At 34.8% G+C, this 11,694-nt stretch overlaps 1 protein-coding gene across 2 annotated transcripts in view; it reads left to right on the forward strand.

The window, feature by feature from the left end:
* The first annotated feature begins 1,970 nt into the window (after positions 1 to 1,970).
* LOC106883454 (QRFP-like peptide receptor) overlaps positions 1,971 to 11,694 on the forward strand; it is a 387,136-nt gene continuing 377,412 nt past the window's right edge. For both annotated transcript variants that reach the window (XM_052973172.1, XM_052973171.1), the window contains exon 1: positions 1,971 to 2,416. The gene's annotated coding sequence lies outside the window, so the exon portion shown is untranslated. The remainder of the gene's footprint in view (positions 2,417 to 11,694) is intronic.

Below are 11,694 nucleotides of genomic sequence, written 5' to 3' on the forward strand. Positions count from 1 at the left end.
TAAAGAGAGCAAGGGAGGGAGAGAGAGAGAGAGAGAGAGAGAGACAGAGAAGCAGATAGAGATAGAGAGACAGAGAAAGAGATAAAGAGACAGATAGAGAGATAAAGAGAGAGGGAAGAAAGCGACAAGCCGTGTAATGTTGTGTAAGAGAACATTAAGAAAATGGAAGTGTTTGTGTACAATGTGACAGAGTGATATAGCGAGGAGAGAGAGAGAGAGAGAGAGAGAGAGAGAGAGAGAGAGGGGGGGAGTGCGTCTGTGCGAGTGTGTGCATAACTGTGTGTGTGCGTGTGCTTGTGTTTGTGTGGGTACATTAAGTGACAAATTAATACAATGAGAGACAGAAAGAGAGAGAGAGAGTGAGAGAGTGGGGATAGAAAGAGAAGGAAGAAGAGCTAGTAAGAGAAAGTGTGTTTACATGCGCACGTGTACGTATGTGTGTGCGTGTTTGTGGCTGTGTGTGTGTGTGTGTGTGTATTTGTGAGCATTGAATGACGAAGTGAGATAGTGAAAGTAGGATTTGTGTGGGATGCGTCGGTATATGTTGAATGTCAGTAATAGAGTGAGAAAGTGTGCGACAGAGAGAGGGAGAGAGAGTGTGTCTGTGTGTGTGTGTGTGTGTGGTGTATGAGTTATGTTGCAGATAGACAGAGTGAAAGTGGGAGAGAGAGAGAAAGAGAGAGAAGGGCGTATATTGAGCAAGAAAGGGAGAGACAGATAGAATGAGAAAGCGAGTGAAAGTGTGAGAAAGAGCGAGACAGCAAGTGTGTGTGTGTGTGTGTGTGTTGGTGTATGGGTGCTCGTCTGTGTGTATACATCAAATGAGCGATATTGCATCTGTATGCATATGTGTGTGTACGGTGTGTGTGTGTGTACGGTGTGTGAGTGTACAGTTTGTGTGCGTACGGTGTGTGTGTGTACGGTGTGTGTATGTGTATGTTTTAGTATGTGTTTATGTCTGTTTATGTGAGTTTACAGTAAGTGACGGAGTAATACAGAGAGAGAAAGACAAAGAAAGAGAAAGAGAGGGGGCGGGAAAAAGAGTATGTGTGTGGTGTATATAAATATATATGACACTAAGTGAGAGAGTGAGTGATATAACATCTGATAATGTGTGTGTGTGTGGTGTGTGCGGTGTTTGGAAGGTGTGCAGAAATAAATAGGGAACGGAGAAGGAAGATCGGGGTTTTTGACGGTGATCGGGAGCACGCGAAGGAAAAGGTGACTTTTGACTGTGGAAAATATCTTTAGCTTCTCGCAGTGAAAAAAAGAACACAAACTATTGTCATATATTCATTTTTATAACTATATCTATATCTATATCTATATATATATATATATATATATACCTACATATATATCTACATATTTATACTTATATCTATCTATCTATATATATATATATATATATATATATACCTGCATATATATCTATACTTATGTAAATATAACGTAAATATACATACATATAATTAAAACATATATATATATATATATGTGTGTATGTGTGTGTGTACATCATACATACACACATTCGTACGTACATACATATATACATACATGCATACATATATACATACGTATACAGGTATGTTCGTAACATATATGTTTGCACTCAGATTTCATTAAAATACGCTGATGTAGTGACATATAGATTTTCACATATATTTATATACATACATACATACCCACAAAGATATATCTATATATATATATACACACACATAGACAAAAGCATATCCATATCTATATATGAAGCGCAAACAGTTACGGGTATAGATTAACAAATACATTTACATTCATATAATATATATATATATATATATATATATATATATATATATACACGTAAACATAAAAATATATCTATATACATATATATATATCTATATACATATATATATATATATATATATATATATATATATATATATATATATATATATATATATATTATCATATATAAATATATATGTATACATATGTATGTATATACATAGAAAGAAGTTTAAGCATAAGTTCGTAGGTGTGCGCATGTGTGCGCGCATGCATGTGTAAGTACGTGTCGCTGTTTCTGAATGTGAGTGTGTGTGTGTGTGTGTCAACATCTTTGTTTATAAACGTGCGATAACAAAGTTACATCGTTTAATACTTCATTTATGAGAGCAACAAGAAGTCTATAAACAAAATTAAAACAGACCAATGCAATATAATTAATAATAATAAGTATTATCATTACTATTATTATTATTATTATTATTATTATTACTATTAACGTTCTTAAAGAGGAAATACGTGTACTTTGACGACAACAGGAGTGACTCTTGAACCAAGTTGATAAAAGAATTTTTATTACAAAGTTAAGGATCTTGATATACTAAGGACACCGACAGAAAAGGAATCGCTTTGTCTATAGGTGAGTTTCAATTTTCATTTGTATGTCTCAAGGAATTGTCGTTATTTTGTGGTATCTGAAGACTTGGTGACCGAAACTTCAAAGTCACTGTTCACACTTCTTGTAAAAGTATGTTAAATGTATACGGTAGAAAAAAGTATTGAAATATTTTTCAGCTTAATGTTGAATTGTGTTTATAATAATTTTGCATAAAAACAAGCAGTAATATACATACACACACACACACACACACATATATATATATGTATGTATAGGTATTGGTATGTTGGTGGAAACACATTTAGCAGAAGTAACAGAGTGACTGAAAGTCCGAGAGTTTCGTGCCTTGACGCTTTTCAAACTAGTTTGTTAAGGACCAACGCACGAAACTCTCGGACCTTAATTAAAATATGTGTGTGCGTGAGTGAGTGTGTGTGTGTGTAAATGTGTGTGTGTAAATGTGTGTGCATATATATATATATATATATATATATATATATATATATATATATATATATATATATATATATATATATATATATATACAGCAATATAAATGCATATCTATATATAAATATGTATACACATATACATACATAACTATATATATATAAACCTATATAAATGTACACACACATACACACACACGCACACACATATACTAATATTTCTTTTTATGCTCAATTAAATATAATTATATATAAACCTGGGGTTACTCTATACTTTTGTAGAGTATAAATTTAATATTCTTCGAAACTTCGATGTCACTATCATCAAAATTCTTGTATAATAATAATAATAATAATATATACATCCATACGTATATATATATGTATATATATGTATGTATTTATATTTATATACAAACATATTTATATTCAAGTTTACATATATGTTCACACACACACATATTAAGAAGTGTGTATATATATATGTGTGTATGTATATGTATATATATATGTTTATATATGCTTGTACATAGTGTATAGAGCTTACACTATATATTTATATGATTGAAGTCTGAGAAAACGTGCACAGTATAAGGAACATACACGCTGGCAGATATACATAAATATATACATATGCAGGGATACATATATGCATACATATAAAATTACATATACATGTATACACACACCGGCCCACACACGCACACACCACTACAATTATATATAAGAATAAAAACCACAAACGTGCACACACACACACGTACACACGGACACAAATACACACACGGACGTAAGAAGTAAAAACGATATACACAAATCGTTATGCACGCGCACACGTAATGGACAGTATTACCTTCTCCGTTGTGTTCACATACAGAAACATATTGGTATATCACACACATGCACGCATACACAAATGCCCGCATGCACAAACATTCAAACACACATACACACACACACACACACACACACACAGAATTATCAAGAACTTCCTTAATCCAACCGAAAAAAACAAAAAACAAAAAAAAAAGCGGTAGGCTTCGCCAAACGGTATCTGCTGTGAGACTGAGCCGTGTTTAAGTATTCATCGACGCATAACGTGTTCGCTTCCCAACCTGGTCCCTTTTGTGTTTTAATCTTATATATGTGTGTGTGTGTGTGCTTGTGTGTGCATGTGTGTATATGCATATATATATATGTATGTATGTATTTTTGCATGTATACATATATCTAGGCATTCACATATATGTATGTATGTATGTGTGTATATATATGTAAGCTTGAGAGCATGTTCTCAATACTTGATTAAATAAATACCGATCGAAGTAATCGAATATTCACCACATCTTCGCCACCACCACCATGACATCCGCCACCACACCTTAAATACTTGAATTTGTTCATATATTGACTGGTGGCGGGCGAAGTCGCACAATCGTTAGGGCGTCGGAAATAAACAGAATAATAAAGACCTGCAATATCTCTTCCGGCTCTTTAAGATCCGAGTTCAAATCCCGTTGAAGTCAACTTCTCTTGTCATTATTCCAGAGGAGATAAATTAAAGTACCGTAGCCTAAAAGACGCACCGGCATTTTAGAAGGACCTGAATTTCAGTGTGTGTCAGGGACAAATTGGCTTATGGGTGGGGGTGCAACTTCACACTTCATCCTAGGGTTGATTTTTTAAATTTTTTTATTTTTTTAATATTTTTTTTTTTGCTTTTTGAGACTTTTTCTGTCTTTTGAAAAACATTGCGTCTTATATGCCATCAAAAACGGTTGCACCTCGAATAGGAGGGAATTTTATTGACTCAGCTCTTTCCCAAAATTCCAATACTTGTACTCGAACAATGTATGCAAGGAGCACACGCACTTTTGCCCCTCCGTCACGTTCACACACACGGACACATGCACACAAGCACATACACGCACGCGTGCACAGAATTATGAGGAACTTTCTTAATCGAGAGACGATAGCTTTGCCACACGCAGCACATTGAGTGAAACTGAACATATTTAAGTGTTCACTGTTGCGTAACGAGTTCACATCCTACCCTTTTGTGGTAGGAGTTCAACCCCAAGTAAGGTCAACTTCGCTTTTCATCTGTTCAGGGTCGATAGAATAACGTACTATTTACTGGACCCAGCACTCCTGTTTAAGTTGACCCTTTTTTTATATATAACTAACTGTGAATCGTTACTGCACCGGAAAAAATTGCTTTATGGTACTGGCTCCGGATCATTCCATTTTGAGATCAAATTCTGTAGGGGGTAATTTACCCCTTTGAACCTTCGAGTATCAATAAAATAACGTGTCAGTCGAGTAGTGGGATAATGGTTCCGATTGCGCCCTTTCCAGCGTATTACTCCTTTTGTACCTAAAAAAAAAACTAGCATTAAAGGCAGTAGTCTGGTAGAATGGTTAGAACTTCACACAAAATATAAAACGGCATTTGTTCCATTTCTGAGTTCAATCCCTAACGTGGTCGACGTTGCATTTCGTCCTTTAGGAGTCGATAAAATAAGTGCAAGTCAAGCACTACTCCAGCTCCCCACAAATTTCCTGCCTTGTGCCTATAGTAGAAAGGGATAATTAGTATTATGGCGGGGAGCTGGCACAATCGTTTACACGCCGGACAAAATGCTTAGCGGTATTTTGTCCGTCTTACCGTTTTGAGTCCAAATTCTGAGGAAGTCGACTTAGCCATTCATCTTATTCATGAACACTGGGGTCGATGAATCGACTGCCACCCCACCCCGCCAAAAGTAGAAAATTCAGATCGTCTACCAGTAACAGAAAGGATTGTTGCTATCAAGGTGGCGAGCTGGCAGAATCGTTAGCGCGCCGGGCGAAATGTTTAGCGGGTTTTCGTCTGCCGCTACGTTCTGAGTTCAATTCCGCTGAGGTCGACTTTTTGCATTTCATCCTTTCCGGGCCGATAAATTAAGTACCAGTGAAACACTGGAGTTGGTGTAATCGACTAGTCCCTTCCCCCAAATTTCAGACCTTGTGCCTATAGTAGAAAGGATTATTATTATTATTATCATTCAGTAGTCACATTTTTATCGCGTGCTTTCTCTACACTGCCGAGCGCAGCTCAGTATGCCTTGGGAATGTGCTGTGGTTTGTTGCGTTGCTCTTATTTTCACTGTATTGAAAGTGTGTCTAGCTGGATATGTACTTCTAAGTCCTGGTGTTTTTGTTATGTATTTGTCTGAATGTTGATTTTATTTTATGAAACCTATTGCGCCTACTATGATAGAAATTGTTTCTATTTTTAAACTCCACATTCGAATTACCTCTATTTCCAGGTCTTTGTATTTTGAAAGTTTCTCCGTTTCTTTCAGAGAAACATTGTCTATTATTATTATTATTATTATTATTATTATTATTATTGTTGTTGTTGTTGTTGTTTTTATTATTATTTTCAATGGCTATGTTACGTGCGTCGAATGTTTGTCATCTGGATAAGTCGCTTTCATTACATATTCATAGGAAATAAACTTCAAACCTGTGTCACAGTACCACGCAGATCTTCACCTAATATCCATAAGGAGAATAGTGCAAGGAGTGTAAGGGGGTGGAAGGGTATTGAAATTTACACCTATTTTCTGTTAGAATATGAAACAAAGATGGCGAGTGTGAAATGTCAGCTCTTTCAAAAGGATATTTCACCTGCAAAGAAGAGGCACATAAAGGCGAACGCGTTCACAGTTATGCATATGCAACATGGCACACACAGATATATGTAACAACACAAACAGATATATGTAACAACACACGCACACGCACGTGTATATATATATATATATGTGTGTGTGTGTGTGTGTATGTATATATATATATATATATATATGTATGTATGTATGTATGCGTATATAATCGGGTGAACGTGTAAATGAATGGTGGCCGAGTCACAGAGGTTAATCAATTCTGTCAGATGGCCCATTAAACTTTGTTGCACTAAATTGGTGTTTATATCAGCTATTATATGCCTGTGTGGGGGAGTGTGCGTGCGTGCGTGCGTGCATGTATGTGTGAAATTATGCATGAGTATATATATATATGCGTGTGTGTACATATGTATGTAAGTTTGTATGTATATATATATATATATATATATATATATATATATATATATATATATATATATATATATATATATATATATATATATGGTTAATACGATGAATTATGTATACAATATTGCCGTATGGGCTGTCCCATGAAATTGCTGATAGCTTGTGTGAGTATATACATATGCGTGCGTGCGTGCGTGTGTGTGTATTATCGTATCTATTATTGTATAATCGCTAGAAATTTGATTCCTTTCCACCAATATTGATCCTTCTTGTTAATCTCCTTTATACGGAAATGTATTTTCTGAATGCCAGTAAAATACTTATGTGTATATAATTACTCTATACACATGTGATATCTTTATCCATATACTTAAATGTGAACATAGCCTTTTACACAAGCACACTCAAGTAAACCCATAGCCTCCTCAGCTATTATGATGGTACTCTGTAAGACATAGATCCCTCTAGGTTAAACGCTTTTCTCTTTATCTTTCCAAATAGTTTTCTGCAATTATTTGATCTTTTAAATCTCTTATTTGATTTTTCCTTTATTTCTTTCTTTTCGCACTACCCTTCGTTTTCTTAATTCTTTTAAGATGACGGACTAACGTCCGAAACGTTAGATATGCGTCTTTTGGTCTTTTCCTTTTCAGCGTTAAACTAGTACTTTTAAAAGCGTACTGTGTTCTTTCTGCATTGTTTTATAACTTTTCTTACAGCATATTGACAATACATACACACGCGCGTGCGCACATACGCATACAGATACACACACATATATATAGTTTCATAAATGTTCATTAAACGTTTACAAGGAAAATGTTCACAGTCACTATACACAAACGCATATATATATATATATATATATATATATATACAAATACATATATGCCCGAGTGTATATATGTATGTATATATATATGTATTTGTGTGTGTATATGTATATATATATATATATATACATATGTATATATCTATATATATATATGTACATATGTATGTATTTATATACATATATATATATATATACACATACACATCTATACATAATATAACGTGTGTGTGTGTGTGTTTGATTGTTTGTCTCTGTGTGTGTATTCGAAAACTCTTCACTTAGATTTCATTCAGTAGGATCGAACCTGAGCTTCTCACTTATTCGAACATACTGTGTCGACTTCAATCCATAAACAATAAGATAATGGTAATATTTATTGAGGATTCCATTACAGTCGCCGTTCTCTCGATCCTTATTATTCAGTTATCAACATTTAGACAGCTTGCTGTGCACTATATAAAATACGTGTACTGCATACTATAAAGTGGCTGCGGTACACTCTATAGAGTAAATGTGAGACACCGTACAGAGTATTAGTGGTCTACCTCATAAATTGGTGATGCTGTAGTCTCTAAAACTGGTGCAGTGTACTATCTAAAGTATGTGTAGTGTAGCCCCTATAGATGTTTCGGCGTATACCCTATAGATGATTCGATGTATCCTATAAATGGTTCGATTGGGTGTGACATAGCTTTTTTACTCTTTTATTCTTTTACTTGTTTCAGTCATTTGACGGCGGCCATGCTGGAGCACCGCCTTTAGTCGAGCAAATCGACTCCCAGGACTTATTCTTTGTAAGCCTAGTACTTATACTATCGGTGTCTTTTGCCGAACCGCAAGGTTACGGGGACGTAAACACACAAGTATCGGTTGTCAAGTGATGTTGGAGGGACAAACACAGACACACAAATACACACAGATATATATATATATATGTATATATATATATATATACATATATACGACGGGTTTCTTTCAGTTTCCGTCTACCAAATCCATTCACAAGGCTTTGATCGGCCCGAGGCTATAGTGGAAGACACTTGCCCAAAGTGCTACGCAGTGGGACTGTACCCGGAACCATGTGGTTGATAAGCAAGTTACTAAACACACAGCCACTCCTGCTCCTTAATTTAACTGTAATGTACCCTATGCATTGGTTGTGACATGACTTATAATGTATTTGTAATGTACCCTGTAGACTAGGGGTGACATAGCCCATAAAGTAGGCGTAATATAATCTATAGAGCTACGACAGCAACCTCGCAGAATCGTTAGCACTTGGTGCCAAATGCTTAGAAGCAATTCGCCCGTCTTTACGTTCAGATTTCAAATGTCACCGAGGATGACTTTGCCCTTCATCTTTTCTGGGTCGATACAATTAGTACCAGTTGAACACTGGAATCGATGCAATCGAATTTACTCTTAAAATTTCTGGCATTGTGCCAAAATTTAAAACCAATATACTCTAGTCTGCCCTGTAGATGCTGATTGCGTGGTTGGAGAGTAGTTGTAATGTAACCAGGGACCACGCTGTAGAATTGAACTCAAAACCACATGGTTGCTAAGCGAATGTTTTAGCCTCACATCTATGCACCCACCTGTATGTTGAGTATTTCTGTTGAAATGTTCGTCTGTATCGATTTTGTGATTACAAGTATTGTAAGCGCAGCATTTAATGGATGGATTAAATGCCTAAAATGTGCTTAGTTTTTACGTACGTATGTCACAAACACACACACATGTATATATAAACACATACATATACATACATGTATGTATATGTGTGTGTGTGTAGCGTTTTGCGTCTATAGGCTTTAGCTATTGCTTTTATGGATAGGATGTACACATATACACGTATATGTATGTGTGTGTGTGTGTGTAAGTGTATATGCTTCATATCTGTTGATTTCTGTGTGTGTGTAGATATTATGCGTGTCAGATTTACGTGATAGTTTCACCTAAAATAGGTTTTAATTGAGAGTTGTGGTTCTATGTATATCGATGTGAAAGTTTTGTAGATTTTATATGTATAGGCTTTATGTGTAGGTTCTATATGTGTGTAGGTCTTACGCGTGCGTAGCTTTTATCTGTGAAGGTTTAATATGCACTCGAGTTGGATTTAAATACGTAAATTTTATGTCTGTAGTTTTATATTTGCATAGATTTTTATGTGTACGTTTAGGTTTTACGCGTTTGTAGAGTTTTTTTATATGTGTACGTTTTATTTGAGTAGGTTTTATGTGTGTGAGATTTATACTTGTGTAGATTCTTATGCAAGTTTTATGTAGACCTATTTCTGTGTAGGTTTTATGTGTGTAGGTTTAATATGTGTAGGTTTTATGTGTATAGACTTTACGTTTGTAGGTTTTATATGTGTATAGACTTTACATCTGTAGTTTTCTATTTGTGTATATTTTATACGCGTTTAGGGCTGACGTGTAAGTAGATTTTAACTGTGTAGGTTTTATGAGCCAAGGTTTATATGTGTGCAGGTTTTTTGTATGTAGGGTTTAAGCATGTGTGAAGTCTATGTTTGTGTAGAGTTTATGGCCACAGGTTTTCTACGTGTGTAGTTTTTAATGTGTATAGGTTTTATATTTGTAGCTTTACATGTATATATATCAAATATTAGTTGCTTTTGCGTGCAAAGTTTTAAGTGTCAAGTTTTGTCTGTCGTTTGTGTGGTTTGTTATTGTAATTTTCTTTGGAGGTTTTATTTATTATTTTGTTTGTATTCTTTCTTTTTTCTACAACATTTAAATTATTTATTTGTTTACATATTACTGTTTCTCACCCTCCTGTCTCTCGCCCCCCCTCTCTCTCTCTCTCTCTGTGGTTATGTCTCAGTCCGTCTGTCTGTTTGTCTCTTTCTCCTTTCTGTTCTGCTCTATCTTTCAGTACGTTTTTCGTGTCTGTCTTCTGTTTTTTCCTTCTGTTTCTTTCGTTTGCTGAGGTGTAAGAGTGATGAGTAGGGGGGGGGGGGAGGCGGACGAAAGCAACATCAAAAACAGCAAGAACCAAAAGAAGTGTAGCAATATCAACGACTATAGCGAAAAGTAACAACAACAACAACAACAAACAAATAAACAAACATATTCAGAAAAATAGCAAGAGCAACAGTGAAAAGCAACAGCGAAAACGCATCAAAACAACAACACTACTTGCCAACAATAAAAAACAAAAACAAACATGTACAACCAAGTATAAAAAAACAGAAACAAAAAAAAATAGTTACAGTAAATAGTTACAGTAACAGTAACAACAATTACTACTACTATTACTACTACTACCACTACCACTTCTATTACTACTGTTACTACTACTACTACTACTACTACTTCTACTACCACTACTACTAATACTATTACTACTAATAATAATAATACTATTACTACTATTACTACTACTACCACTACTACTACTACTATTACTATTGTTACTACTACTACTACTACTACTACTACTACTATTTCTACTACTTCTCCTCCTACTACTATTACTACAATATAACAGACAATAACAAGGAAAAGAGAGGGAAAATGTCGGCTAGAAAAATATTTGCAACAGTACCTACGACAACAAAAACGTCAATAACAACACGGACAACAAGAAAGTGACACCAACAATAACAACAACATAAACAATATCATATGATCGAATTATTTGCATGCCGCCATATTCTTTTGACATGGAATCATGTTATATCTTGTTGCTCTTGTCAGTGGTATTTTTATCATAAATGATGTTAGGCATACATACTAGTACGCACGCACACACATACACACACACACACATACAAGCACACACACATACAGATACACATACACGCATACCTATACGTATATGCAATTATGAATGCATGCATCAATAGAAACATTGAAATACACAATCGATATATATATATATATATATATATATATATATATATATATA

This window comes from Octopus bimaculoides, chromosome 15, assembly GCF_001194135.2.
Source record: "Octopus bimaculoides isolate UCB-OBI-ISO-001 chromosome 15, ASM119413v2, whole genome shotgun sequence".
In the NCBI taxonomy this organism is placed as follows: Eukaryota; Metazoa; Mollusca; class Cephalopoda; order Octopoda; family Octopodidae; genus Octopus; species Octopus bimaculoides.